The 15,301-nt window shown below is 37.8% G+C and overlaps 1 protein-coding gene and 1 non-coding gene across 3 annotated transcripts in view; both read right to left on the reverse strand.

Moving 5' to 3' along the window:
- The window catches only part of LOC128867546 (homeobox protein 5-like), a 276,653-nt gene that overhangs the window by 218,085 nt on the left and 43,267 nt on the right, over positions 1-15,301 (reverse strand). For both annotated transcript variants that reach the window (XM_054108873.1, XM_054108871.1), the window contains exon 3: positions 3,112-3,950. The gene's annotated coding sequence lies outside the window, so the exon portion shown is untranslated. The remainder of the gene's footprint in view (positions 1-3,111; positions 3,951-15,301) is intronic.
- Positions 3-75, reverse strand: Trnak-cuu (transfer RNA lysine (anticodon CUU)). Its single transcript has one exon. It is a non-coding gene; the product is annotated as a tRNA-Lys (tRNA).

Below are 15,301 nucleotides of genomic sequence, written 5' to 3' on the forward strand. Positions count from 1 at the left end.
TGCGCCCAACGTGGGGCTCGAACCCACGACCCTGAGATTAAGAGTCTCATGCTCTACCGACTGAGCTAGCCGGGCATGCTTAACTACAGTTAGAGGGGATGTATATGACCAATGAATTTAATATTTTCGATATTTACTTAAGGAATAAAAAAAAAATAATTTCAAGTGCTTTCTAAAATGGCAACTTAACTTGATTTCTACTAAAAAAAAAAAACTAGCGAAAACACGGCGTACGCTGATATGCCTTAAAAAAGGGCGCAAATGATGATATTAAGGAGTGGCAACTCTGTGCAAAAATTATCTGGAGTGAATTTTTAAATGTGTTTCGTAAGAATATCATTTCGTTACTTTAATTACTGATTTCATCTCTTATATTGAGTTTAGGTGGCAACACCGATACAAGCATAAATAAATATCCTGTTAGACGGTAACCATAACGTATACTTCTTGTTAAATTTTAAGCTAATTAAGTACATATCTCTGTCAAATTAAATATATTTAAGAAGGTGGAAACGAAAATAAGCGCCAAAAAGTAGGCACAAAAAAAAACCGCCAAAAAAATTGGGACCAAAAAACGCGCCAAACAGTAGGCCAAAAAGTAGGCACCAAAAATATATTTTTCCTACAAGTTTGCACCAACAAACAAGCGCAAAAAGTAGGCAGTGCTATTTCTCGCTAGAAATTAGTAACCATAAGGAAAAACTCGGGAAAAATAGCCTAAAGTGTATCTAAGATATATATAAGGTATAGCTCTCTATCTCCTTTTCCTCTACGTTATATCGTTTTTCTCGCTCGCGGAACGAAAATGCCCAAAACGTTGCATGGCCTTGAAATTTTACTCTCCATTCTCGCTCGTCCATCGACGCCTAAGAAGTTTCACTTAAAAACAAATTTAATTTAAAAGAAAGTTAAACGTTTTGGGACAACAATTTTGTAAGCATTTAAACAAAAGAAGAATATTCAATATTCGTAAAATTAAATTCGATCTCTGAAGATAATTGGAATAAGGGCTGAAATATATTTCAAATTCACTTAACAAATTAATAATAATACAAATAATCACTATTTCTTTATAATCATAATTTAAGACACGGGAAATCACAAATTAAATCTTTTCTTTTTCACGATAATATGAATGAAGTAAGAGAACAGGTAAAAAATACCTCCCGCTGAGGGACTAACACCGATGGACGGTTATTAGGAGCTTTCGGGAGAAAAATTTTTCGCAAGACCTACTATCCGATTTGCATGATGCATATCGAATAAGATGGAAGCACGAAGATGCTCTTTTCGAAATGCATTGGTGGAACTGGTTCTCGAAAAAAGGACGACCTCATCTACGTTGGAAAGATCAAGTCGCCAACAACCTGATCGCCCTTGGTGTTTCTAACTGGCTTCAACAGGCGCAATGCAGAGGCGATTAGCGCAACATTTTGGTAGCGGCCAAGACCGACCATCGGTGGTAGTTGTCAGCTAAATAAAGTAAGTAAATAAAAAACACTAAATAATTTGTCTCTAAGAAAGTTATCAGAGACCGCAAATAACTATTAAACAGAAAGCGCATTCCGATTTCTCACATATATAACTTGTGTATGATTTAATAAAATTTGACCTTCAAACAGGTGGCCACCCTCTTCAAAATATAGCTATTAACCTTCTAATCGCCGAGATTAACTTTTTGGCACCAATATTTTAATATTATATTTTAAGTATAATTATTATAAATTTTACTTTTCAAGCAGGAGGCAACTCTCTTCAAAAGATAGCTGGGAAAATAATTTTCGCAGAAATAAAGCTTTGACTTACAAATTTTTTTTATAATTCATATAACTTGTGTATAATTAAATGTAATTCGACTTTTCAAGCAGGTGGCAACTCTCTTCAAACATTGCTATAAACCTTCTGCTCTTTCTGACAGTCATATTTTAATATTTTATATAACATTGTATGATTTAATTAAATTTGAATTTTCTAGCAGGTGACAACCCTCTTAAAACGTAGTTATAAAACTTCTCCTCAACGAAAAGAACCATTTAACACTCATATTTTAATATTTTATATAATTTGGGTTTAATTTAATTCAATTTGACTTTTCAAGCAGGTGGCAACTCTCTTCAAAATAAAGCTATAAACCTTCTGCTTTCTTTGACATTCATATTTTCATACTTCAAGTAACTTGTGTGTAATTTTATTTAATTCGATGTTTCAAACACGTGGCAACGCTGTCAAACTATATCTATAGATCTTCTTGTCAGCTAAACGAAGCTTTTGACACTCATATTTTAATATTTCCCATAACTCGTGTAGTATTTAATTATATTTGACTTATAAAATGGGTGGCAGCCCTGTTCAGAATATAGCTAGAAACCTTCTCCTCCCTTTAACAGCCATATTTTAATATATCACAAAACTTGTGCATACTTTAATTGTGTTCGACATTTCCACCAGTTGGCAACCCTGTTCAGAATATAGCTAGAAACTTTCTCCTTAACTGTAGATATAAGGTATTTTTAATATTTTATAAATTCCGTTTGAAATATTTTTTATAATTAAAAACATTTACAGATTCTAGAACATTTTTACATCAAAGTTCGTCAAGAATCATCGGTAAGAGCAAATCGTTTCAATATGAGATCATTGATCAAAAAGCATTTTTGTTGTTGTTACAGCGTTACTGAACCTTGTCAAAGCGGAGAGAGAGGCGATCAATTGTACTCATCGAGGTCTACTAGCAGTAGGATCAGAAAACACGCTCATTCTCCTGAAGCAGACTGAACCCTTTGGGGGGCACCTGGTTCCAACCAGACCAATTTCCAATTGGAACTTCGAATTGACTTTGGGAAGAGTTACTGATAAGCTCTCGAGCTCGTATTCTATGATATTTAATTTATATGATTTTTTCAAATTAAGTTTGTGATGTGATAAAATAGAATTAAATTTATATGAATATATTTTAATTTAGTATTTGAATTCAATAATTTGAATGCATCATTTTAGTACATTGGCAACTCAGTTCTCTGCCAGGTAGAAACTCCAATGACGGTTTAAGCTGCTCTATTAAAAAATCATAGGTATCTTTAAGCTTTTTCAATTTTTTTTTAGTTTACTCACTTTTTTTTAATTTCAACTATTCCGCAAATAGGCAGTTACTGAATTGTAGCTGAGTTGCACTGGCAACTTTTACGATTTGATATTTTATGGACATCAAAGATTTTATTGCACCAATTAAATTTGCAAGGTAGAAGTTTTTGTACTGTAAATATTTTGATTGCACTGTTTTATGAATTCATGCTTGAAAGTTAAACTGTTTGGGCAGTAAATTTTGTTTAAAAATTTTTTTTTTAATCAATTAAATTATTTTTGTTTCAATTTTTTATTTAATTATGTTTTTCACTTCCTTTTACACTTAATTTTTTTATAAGCCAATTTTAATATTTTTTCATATTTTAATGAATTTTTTTAAATATTTATTTATATTTTCCCGAAAATTTTTGCCACAATTTTTTAAAAATCGAACTCTACCGCATGAATGCATACTTCTAATTTTATATCTTCTTTTGCTCACTATTCGTTAAAACGCAATTCTATACTTGAAGATCACTTTTTGTGTTTTTTTAATTTTTAGCTATTTTACTGTTTTTTTTTTTTTTTTGGTTAATAAAAACTTTTCAGAAATGCTTTCTCACTATACCAGCTCTCACGCTCGCATTGCGCGCCTGCAAAGTGCAATTCTCATAGGCCAACAACGACATCAACATACACACGTAGAGATTAGTGGTGAAGCACGCACATACACGCGCACACATTTGAGTGCTCATATGAGTGCAAAAAGCAACTTCTGTGGAGCCCTCTGCCGGCGCAGCTACTGATGTGATGTTTGAAAAACTGGGGATGATATTCACTGTATTTTGTTTTTTTTTGTTTGCTGCTGTTACTTGAGGACTCTGAAGCTGCAAGAGAAGAGAAATGCACAGTAAGTAAGCGAGTTGTAAAGATGCTGGCAAGTGCAAGAGTGTGGAAATGAATAGATGATATGCATTTTTAATTGGTTAAGGAAATATGTATTTAATAATAACATAAACGAGGAATGCAAAGGATGACGGTTTTTATACGATATTTTATATTTCATATGTCACAACAGTTTTTTAAGGATAGGCCTACAACATTTTTTTTTAAAGAAAACACAAAATTACATGCAACCATTAATATATTAGCGATCCTGCTTTGAAAGTTACAAAAATCGATCATTTTTTCTGAAATATCTATATATTCCCGGATCCGCTAAAAAAATGGGTCCTCAAAGTTTTTGACTAATTTCAGGTGCTTCCGAAGTCAAAGCCCTCAACGCAGCGCGGCGTAAAGCTGGTAGTCGGCTGCGTGGCTGAACGGCGACTTCAACGCCAGGGTGGGCAAGGAGGAAAATTTTGGTCCCACAGTCGGAAAATTTAGCCTGCACAACGAAACATCCGGTAACGGACAGAGGCAAATCGGCTTCGCCGGGGCCCGAAACATGGTAGCCTGCAGCACCAGATTCCAGCATAAAAAGATACACCAAGCTAACTGGCTGTCTCCTGATCGAAAAACGCGAAACCAGATCGATCATGTTGTGATAGATGGAAGACACGCTTCTAGTGTATTAGGTGTACGTGCGATCCGAGGAGCCAACAGCGACTACGGATCACTACCTTGTTGCAGCCAAACTGCGCACGCTCCTCTGTGCAGCAAAAAACGTACATCTACCTACGCAAAGAATGTTCGACATTGAAAAGCTGCAATCAAAACAGACAGCCAGAAGATTCGCCACTCGACTCTCACTCCTGCTCCCAGAGAGTACTCTCCAACAAACCGGCATGCACGAGTAATGGAGCAACATTTCTCGTTCCCTAAGTACCGCCGCCGAAGAAGAAATCGGATTCCGGCGAACCCGAAAAAACAGTTGCTACGACGAGGAATGTCATGCTGCCGCAGAAAGAAAAGATGCTGCCACGCTGCGATCGGGCGCAACGCGAGCCATGTGGAATCGCTACAGAGAGCTAAGAAAGGAAGATAGACATATTATCCGAATGAAGAAACGAGAGATCGAAATACGTGAGTGCGAGGAGCTTGAGATGCTGGCCAACAGGAACAACGCCCGAAAATTTTACCAGAAAGTTCGGCGGCTTACAGAAGGTTTTAAGACCAGGGCGTTTTCCTGTAGGAACAAAGACGGGTTAGTTGCCTCAGCAGTTGCCTCCCTAATGACATCTACGAAAGCTTTCTTAATAATTTCAAGCATATCGCGTGTTAAGTATATCTTTTTTAGGTAGACAGGTAAGTGAAGTGGTTGAAGTACCAGTTTGCCACTCCCCAAGTAGCCCAAGTTGCACTAAATCGCCGTTTTGATACCATTTTGAGACCTTCGACGGGCAGATATCTACAGCCAGCCAGAACTTTTCATATAATAGAGAAAATTGATGGGATCTAGGTTGAAGCACAGTGCCAGGCTGTCGAAGAAGGGAGCACCCAGCGATCTTAATCGTCAAGGTGCCAAGCCCGGACATTTACAGAGAAAGTGCTCAATAGTCTCCTTCTCTAAAAGGTCTTCACCGCTTTTGCAATATGGATTAAAGGTAAGCCCAGCTTTTCTGCGTGTGCTCCGATCGTTTAATGACTGGTAAACACAGCTACGGGTTTGGTAACTGAATAGCGAGGAGTTTCCAGAACTATCCACGTCCTGCGTCTATTTTAGTTGGGCCATAGGGTCTTCGAAGATATAAAGCTCCATCTGTTCTGCACTTTTCAAAGAAAAGAAAGTTGTGCAATCTTTTTATTTGCGCAGACATCGTTTAAGCGATATTGGTTGAGGCCGATATTGACTATCTCGCCATCAACTAGGTACCGCATAGAATACTTTCAAAGCTTGGGTGTGTGTATCCATTACCCGTTTTATGCGACTCATATGTATATTTCAGCACTTCTTTATAGGTAATGGTCCATAAATCCATAAATATTCTGCAGAACCTTTGTCTTGAATTCTCGTTGAATCCTCAACTTCCAAGCTCCAGCGCCATATAGGTCACGAGGCTAAACAAATGTTGTTTTTGTTCGACGATAGAGGAATATTTATTCAGTTCCCTACTTAGCTCAAAGTGGCATAGTTGTCAAGAAATTTTTTAGTTACGCTCTCAGTGAGACAGGGTGGGAGAAAAATATACAAATTTCCAACGAAAAGTTATCCCAATAGGAAGGGTAAATCTGCCTTTAGTAACTAAATTATGTTCTTGAGGCTTTCACTTCACGTTTTTCTTGTGTGGCTTAAATGATTTTATGTAACGAAGTCGTTGAGGGTCTGCTTTCGCGAATGTATGTTCGCGGTGCTTTATGGCACCTTTTGTTTGTCTTATTTGTTATTGATATTGGCTGCTGCTTTTTATCATCTAAAATCATTCAAACCTCAAAATATCCTATGCATTTTATAGTTGCCTAATTGATGGGTTCTTAAAGTCAAGCTGGATAAATTGTATTCTTGATGCGTTCGGAGTCATCTTTTAAGGTAAATAAATTTTCGGACCTACCTTCACTAGAAAGTGAAGTCACTTGTTCATCATATCCATCATATCTCTAGTTGTTAGTTATACTCTCCACTCTCCTGATGGCCTATTACCTCTTCTAATTCCCAAGTTGGTGAAACCACTTCGTCTCCCTAATAAACGATGAAATATTGTGGATGGCTGCAGATTCTAAGTCTGTCAGACATTCAAAGAAGTAGGAGTTGATACAGCTTTGTCGCGTTCTGGCAAGAGCAGAACAGTAGCAGATAAAATGTTCAACGCCCTTCACCTCCTCTTGGTTCCTGCAGCTGTAACAGAGGGAACCCCAATATGTTTCCCATGTATGCTCATCAAACAGTGTCCGGGGATGATGCTAACTCCCTTGCTAATAGAAAACCAGTCAAAATTAATGAGGTACCTAGTATGAATTCATTACTCTAGGCTAGAACTATTACCTCACAAGTGGGTTCTGTGGTCAGGCCTGCGCGATGTAAAGAAGGAGGATGGGCTTAGTATATGTGGTTAATGAATGATTACTCTGTTGCGGTTGTCTTAATTGCTTTATGCTGCTGATGAAGTTCAGCAGATTTTTAATATCAAGGCCTGCTACATATATCAGCAGGCGTGGCAAAGAAGTAGGAGCCAAGATGCCTAAATCTTAACGCTGTGAGAGTAGGGCAGCTGAGGCTAATCAACTTCCATACAGCTGTCTCAAAAGGGACTCGTGGTAATTCCAAGTCTCACAGTACCTCGCGGATAGTGCCTTGTGAGAACACCCACGAAGTTCCTGAGCTGAGATTTTGTCAACCTCAGAATATCGCTCGAACGTGTCCGATCTACTCGTGACTGGAAGGCGTGACCTTACAAGTTTCTGTTTTGCCCAGCGCACGCTGAGTTGGCATGAAGCACATTTTTATAGGAGCAGACTACAGGTGGTCAAAGGGATTCTAATCCTTCACTTCGCGGCGAAATCACCTCACAGGTCCTTTGTCTGGCAAATTCGTCCTCCTCATAGTTTCCCGCAATGCCGCTGTACCTATTAAGGCGATCTCAAAACCAATGCTACTTTTTTTTTGATAAACTCTTATTCAGGAAAAAAAAACCCTTTTTACTAAAAAATATTTTACATATCGTAGTCAGCATAATTTCCATTATTTTGTAGCATCTGCGCTAGACTATGCATTCAAAATTCAAAAAAATTTTATAGGAAACCTTATAGAACCTGTAGTTGCTACAGAAATAGTGATTTTCTTGATTCCATTGTATGGTTTGCCCTCTGAGAGGATGAGCTGAGTGCTCTACTCTCTTCGAAAGATTGATTGTCCGCAATTTACGATGGGCTACAACAAATTTGTAGGATTTCCTAAATCTAATCATGACCCAAAATTTGTTGAAATTCTTATGTGGATTAAGCGATGTGGGAAATTTGGACCCTACTCTGACATGTGGTGTAGTTCGTAGCCTATTTTATAACTATTTTAATTAGCCATTGGGATTAGCTCATTTGACTGTCTTCGATGCATAAATAAACTTCACTATTAGTACGGTTTTAAGAATTCGTTCTAAATTCTATCAAAATCTCGGTAGCTTCCTTTTATTGCTTACTTGTAAAGCATCTTTAACAGCAGTCACTCTCGAACCCTCGTATGGCTGCGCAACGCTTAATTTTCAACCAAATAAATGGCTAATTTCAAGTTGCATTGTTAGTCAGAAGCAAAACAAGAAAAACGAAACACGAATCAAAATTTATAAAATCAAGTAATTTAAATTCAATCATAGATATGCTTACATACAGATGTACATAGAGGCAATTGTGCAAAGAGGAAGCAGACATCATTCAATGCAAACTGAGAACCAGAGGGACCAGAAATACGAGACGAAAAAAGAAAAAAACGAAAATTCGTGTATCTGCGAAATTGCAGACACATAAATGCAATTGCACATTGATTGCACACAGCCCGACCACAACAACTCGAAGCTGATTTTTGTATTTTTTTTTGTTTTGTGCTTTTTTATCTTTGCTTTACTCTGCTCTTGATTTCACTGCCTGCAACCCTACGTTTTTTGAACTTTTGCTTTTCACATTTTTTTTTTTTTTGCATTTTTTGCAAACACAATTGCATTCGCACAACACTTCGCGTCTCGTTTCACTGAACAGCCGCCTCAACAGAAATCGTGTGGCGTAGGTTAGGAAACTTGCAATGGGGCGGCTTTTGCGTCACAGACCCAGCCGCGTACTCACTCACATACCCACACGTGCACACACGCATATAAATAAATATTCTTGCAATATAATGGTGGGGTAGGACATGCATGTAGTGAGTAGAATGCAGCGCAATTTATGATGGAGGTGAGAACGTGAATGCAACAACTAAGTGCTTGCCGGCTTGATGGCAGTGGTAAATGGGAAACAAGAGAATGCACTCAACCGTTGAAAATTGAAGTAGCAGAGGCAAGCGAACAACTTATGGGGGAATTGAGCGAAGGTGAGAGGCAAAGTGAGGGAAAATGACTACTCCACACTGGCTGGTGTGCTTTTGTATTGCACTCGCAAAAACAATGCATGAATACAGGAAAAGCCATCAAAAGCCTATAAAACTGAGAGAGGCAGCGAGAGAGAATGCACACATTGAGCTGATATGATAAGTGCATTGAGAGTAACGATTGAGAGATTGCAAAAAACTAGGCAGCGTGCTCAAATGAAACTAAAGGAAGGCGCAATGTACTTGTGTGTGTGTGTGTGTATGTTTCTGTTTGATGCGGAGCTGCAGTTGCAATTTGCGGAAGCGGGAAGTATTTGGGAGGGTCAGTGATGCGCCACAGTGCCTATATGTAAATGCATACGTACTCATGCACAAACACATGTGCATACAATACGTGTACATGCTAAAGTATGTTTTTGATGATGTCAAGAGCAAAGACGCAATGAAAATGAAAATGAAAGGAGATGCTGCGACAACAGACATAACAGACGCATACACACACAGGCAGACAATGGCTATTATGGACTATGATGGAAGTGAAAATGGCAATAAAAGCGATCGAAGAGTATATTGCACTCGTGGAGGACAAGAAGAATGTAGGCAGTAGTATTAGGAAGCAGGAGGCTTGAGCTGGAAACGATTGCACATATAGACTTATGCATGTGGGTAGATACACTTACTCACATACATACATATGATTGTATACATATGTATTAGTACTATATATAAAATTGTTATCGCTACCCTGCAGTTGCCAGCAGAATTCCAAAGATTCTCGAGAAGGCAATATAACTAAACTAACTTTAATATGATATGAAGACAAAAGCAAAGAAGAAATGTAAGAAATGCACATATAAATAGTTAGTAAATCGAAAAAGGTCAAGTGTCAGCTGGATGTGCTGAAAAGTAGATAGCAGTAAGAATAAAGTAGTGCTAAAGCGTTTAGCTCAATCCGATATAAGGCAGAGTTTTCTAAGATTTTTTAAGTTTGCCAGCAATTTAAAAGTTTAGCTTCCGACAAAATCGGTACATATCGGCCAGATTTTTCCGATGCTCACACAAGAAAGAAGCGTAGAAAAATGCCATCTCTTATTAAAACAAATTGTATGGTTGAAGTGATAATAAGCGACCACTGACCATAAGATGTGTGTAGTACACCTGACACCTTTAATCAGAAACTGCAATTTTCCAAGCCAGATAGAAGCCTATAAGCGAATCCATGACCATGATCAAAGTAAATTCAAAAATTGAAATTGGTTTATTTGTGGGCTGAAGTATAATAAGTGAAAAAATTGTGCAAAAAAAATCTGACAATTTTTATATTTATATATTTATCCAATGTTGACAATTTTCGTATAGAGTTTTTCAAATTGCAATATCTCCGGTTTTTTTACATTTAAATATTTTATTTAATTTTGCAGCATAAAATATTTTTTTCGGAAAAAAATCAGTTTTAAGGTAGTCTGGAATTTTCAAAACATCGAAAGTATAGGCTTTTAAGAATATACTGCCAAATTTTAGGAAGAATATTCCCTGTATTTTCGATTCTTCAGCCGTTTTAGTAGGTAGAGTTAGATTCATCACGCCGTGGCATCAAAGGAAAATATCCACTCTCAAAACTTTAAACTCGTTTATCTCGAAACGACTTTTTTCGGCCTGGCTTTGTCAAAAAAAAAACAAAAGCTATTCAACCGAATCGTCTGGAGTTTTAATATATTGTTCGCGACATCAATGCCTATCACCCTTACTAGAATTATATTATTATTTTAATTATTTCGTAATTTTTGGATTATTAAACTGAAAAAACCCGATTTTTAGAGTATCAAATTCAAAACCGCGACATTTTGTCAATTTTTGGTTGCTTTTTATTCAAGTAACGGGTCATAACTACAGTCATACTGATTAATAATTTTTTTGGTGTTTGCATTTCAGATAAATAGAAGAGCCAAAGTGGACAACACCGTCCAGGTCCAATTTTTCGGAAGGGTCATCTTCAGCGCCATTTTTTAAAATATTAAAATTAAAAAAATATATATTTTTTCATTTTTGTATGTAAAAGAAGTTAAATAAAAGGTCTAAACAGTTTAAATATCGTTTTTCATTTTTTTATTGTAAAAGAAAATTCCTGAAAATACCCCTAAATTATCGAGTTCTAGACCACCGGGACCCCTTAAGCATAATAACAAGTGAACTGAAAACCTTTTGAGATTTATTCAATGAAAAAAAATTTCGCATAGGGTTTCTCAAATTGCAATATCTTCCATTGTTTTTAACACTTAAATTTTTTTTTTAATTTTCGGCATATAATATATTTTTTTGGAAAAAAAATAAATTTTTGCTAAAAAATTTTGGGGATTTTTTTTTTTGAAGAAAATATTTTTTATGAGAAATTAGACAACAGTGTAACAGAAATCAGATAATCGATTTTAATGCCTTTCAACGAAATATATTTTGTGGAAAAGATTATATTTTTTTGCTTAAAAATTATGGGATTTTTTTTTATTTGTGAAAAAAGGAAATATTCTATGCGAGAAATTAGACAACAGTGTAACAGAAATCAGATAATTGATTTTGAGGGCTTTCAACGAAATATATTTTTTGGAAAAAATTATATTTTGTTCCTCAAAAATTATGGGATTTTTGGAAAAAAATAAAATATATTTCTGGAAAAAGTTGTATTTTACAGTTTAAAAATTTTTGGGATTTTTTGTCATTTGTGAAAAAACAAAATATTTTATATAAGAAATTAGACAACAGAAATCAGATAATCGGTTTTGAGGGCTTTGAACGAAATATATTTTGTGGAAAAAAATTGTAGTTTGTGGAAAAAATTATATTTTGTTGCTTAAAAATTATGAGATTTTTTTTATTTGTGAAAAAAGAAAATAGTCAACGTCAGAAATTAGACAACAGTGGAACAGAAATCAGATAATCGATTTCAAGGGATTTCAACGAAGAACGCCGAAACCGAGCACGAATTCTTAATCTTTTAGCAGAAAAGGCCTTGCAAAAATGAATAAAATAAACAAATTGATTTATTAGTCCCAAGATTGGGACTGAACGGCACTAGAACTATGCACAGGGTTAGAGATCCTTAAAAGTACATATGCACACATAATTTACTTCTTTTACTCACGTGAAGTGAAAGGATTGGGGTTCCCTGTGGTCTACACTTGCAGGAATGCAAAGATCGTGACGATCACAGTTGTACTCGATTTTTACTATCACTAACACGAAGAGATTTTAGAACTACGATAGGCGTGCTAACGGGACATAGCCTAGTAGCAACGTTTGCTTATCAGATAGGAATCTCGGACAGCGAGGAATGCAGGAAATGTAGGGAGCAGGACTCAAGGCAAACTGTAGAGCATCCCCTTTCCAGGTGTCCTGCGTTATTCAAAACACGCTTAAAATATTTGGGGCCACCACTGTTTGAGTGGGATCCCACCCTCTGCTGAAATGTCTCCTCAAATTCACAATAGAAAAAGGCATCAAGCGCGTAGACTATTTCAAACGCTCAACTAATGAATTCCATCTGATATCGCTATGGACCGCATAGACCGGGCGTGACTGCAAGTCAACCCGTTCAAACTAACCTAACCTGTGGTCTGCTTCTTGAAAGATGGGCTGCGCGTGAACTCAGCGTTGGCTGGAGTAGTGCACAAACATGCAAAGTCGCGAGATCCCTTTGGCCAGGGGTTGATCGAATGCGCTCGAGCGAACTTCTAAGGCTAATGAAACAGCAGGTCTCGAATTTCGTGGAAATTGTCAGCTGGTATCCGCGCGGTGAGACTGGGCATTGCTTCGAGTGCTTTCTGCAGCAGTTGCCTGGTGAAGATGAGGTCGAATCAGCTCGGCACCTTTTTCTCATCTCAGCTCTCTTTGGTATGAGATTCCGGCATCTGCGGTCTGACTTTTTGCTACACCTGCGGATATTGCAGGTTTAAATATCACACACCTGATGAATTCCATCAGTAGTATGAGGTCTTTTCTATAACTTCCAAACACGAATCCCTTTTATCTGTCCTTTCTTTACTGTTTTTCTCGCTTTTACTCTCACAGAGGACGAAATTTTGTGTTTTCATCCAAGTGGGTTTTTCTTTTGTTGTCAGGAGATGCCGTCACACCAATGGTATGCGGGGCACGCTCCCACTAACACTATAAAACTCCTCCTCTTCGGCTGATTTCCATCCTGGAACTAAGTTCAAGCGGCGTGGGTAACCCGCATGGATAACCATATAACCTAACCTAAATTTCATACTTAGTAAGTTTGGTGAGATTCGTTCAAATAACGGTGATATTATAGTAACAAATGAATATTTAAAAAAATTCATGCTTTTTAGTTCTTCGTTCATTCTAATTGTTAGCTAATTTTTTTTTCCAAATTTAAAATTTGTGTGTGTGACCCAGATCAGATTTTTGCAGCTTTCATCTCGAATATAATTTTTTTTTCGAAATTTGTTGCACAGTGTAGTGGGCCAGTTTCGAAGGGCACTAAAACCTTATTTAGCATTAACTCGTCTTTATTGGGTTTTTGGTCGACCCGCTCCTCCTATTTATGATGTGAATCATGATGTTTTTTCACAAATGGGGGGCCCTACAGTTTCATGCCGCCTCCGAACGACAGCTGGGTTTTTGTGAGGGTGTTCTTCATGGCAGAGGTTTGCCATTGCCTGTTGAGGAGCGACCACTATTAGAGAACATCTTTTCCGACATTTGGTGTTTCATGGCCGGGGCTTGCACTACCGAATGCATTTGGTACAACACCAACCCATTCGGCTACGGCCGCCGCCCGTTTTTGTAAATTATTTTTTTTTTGTCTCTGTAATTTTTTTTTTTTTTGTTACACAGTGTACCGGGTCAATTTCGAAAGGCCCAAAAACCCTATTTAGCATTAACTCGTCCTTCAAAAAATTTTAAAATTTTAATTTAATTTTTTAGATTTTCATAAAATTTTTGATCGAAATTCGTTGCACTTGGTAATGCGGCCATTTCGAGAGTCGCTTAAATCTACCACAAATGGCATCAACACATCTTCTGGCTGCTCCTTATCTTCAAGAAGGCAAAAATAGCTAGTAATCCCGCTTGTTAAAACTGCCAACGAGGCATAATCATTTATTCATTGCCACCAGGATGACCCAAAAATCGTCTGCGGACACCTACACCCACGCGCAAAGTTGCAGGTACACAAAAAACCAACAACAAGCACTTTTCGCAATGATTGCACAAAAATGTTCAAAAACAAAAAAGGGTGAAATACTAAAATAGATACGTGAGTATGTACAGAGATGCATAGATATGCACAGATTTTCATATGTGTGTGTGTTCACACCAAACTAATAAATTGACGCAGCATCAAAAAAAGTGAGCAGGTCACTGGTCCTAGGAAACGAGATGCCAACAACTATGCATGGGCGATTAAACATTGGGCTGCTGTGATTTCAGTTGGTGGGCAACTGACTGGTTGGCGTGGCAAGCCAAAGTAAACAAATATGGTTGAAATTGAAAAGAGCCGGCAAGGCAAGGTGAGAAGCAAAGGAATCGACGGGAAGCGCAAATATCGACTGAAATATTGCAATATATGAATGTGTGGACGAGCAGAATGTGGATAGATGCATGTGTGCGTGTAAATCTAAGTAAGTGCACATGTGTCTGTGCATTTTATCGTGTTAGCCAGGCACAGTCAGTGAGGCAGTCGGCCAAGCTGGGCAAGCAAGCAACCAACAACTAACAACCAACGAGCGGCCGCAGCGAATGAGCTACCAAACCGGCAATCAAGCAGTGCAGTGCGCCATTCAGCCAGCCAGCCAGCCAGCCAGCCAGCTATCCAGTCAGTCAAGACAGCCAACCAGCCAAGCAGCCAAGCCGCGTGCAACCTTAACCCATTTGTGCTTGCCTGGTTTATGTGGCACGAAATACGAGTACGAGTAAAAGCGAGAGGAAATTACGAATGTGGCAAGCGCACAGAAATGCGGCCAGCGGTAGGGGGAAAAGATGGAGGAAGGTTACCGCTGCCGAAGCGCATCGACGTCGCCGTCGTCGTCGGCTCGCTATGCGGAGTGTTTGCAGCATAAACGAGATTTTCTTGGATGGCAATGAAAGGTGTTGCGGCAGAGAAGAGAAGAGAAGTGTGTAGAGTTGCTGTTGTGGTAGTGGAAAAAGGCTGCGGCTAGTAAAGGGCCGATAGCAAATATTGAAAGCAAGTACTGACAACTATGTATGGATGCGCATAGCAGATGTTATAACATATGTGTGTATGTATGGGCTAATGCAATAAATAGGTATGGA

The sequence above is a fragment of the Anastrepha ludens genome, chromosome 6 (assembly GCF_028408465.1).
Source record: "Anastrepha ludens isolate Willacy chromosome 6, idAnaLude1.1, whole genome shotgun sequence".
NCBI lineage: Eukaryota > Metazoa > Arthropoda > Insecta > Diptera > Tephritidae > Anastrepha > Anastrepha ludens.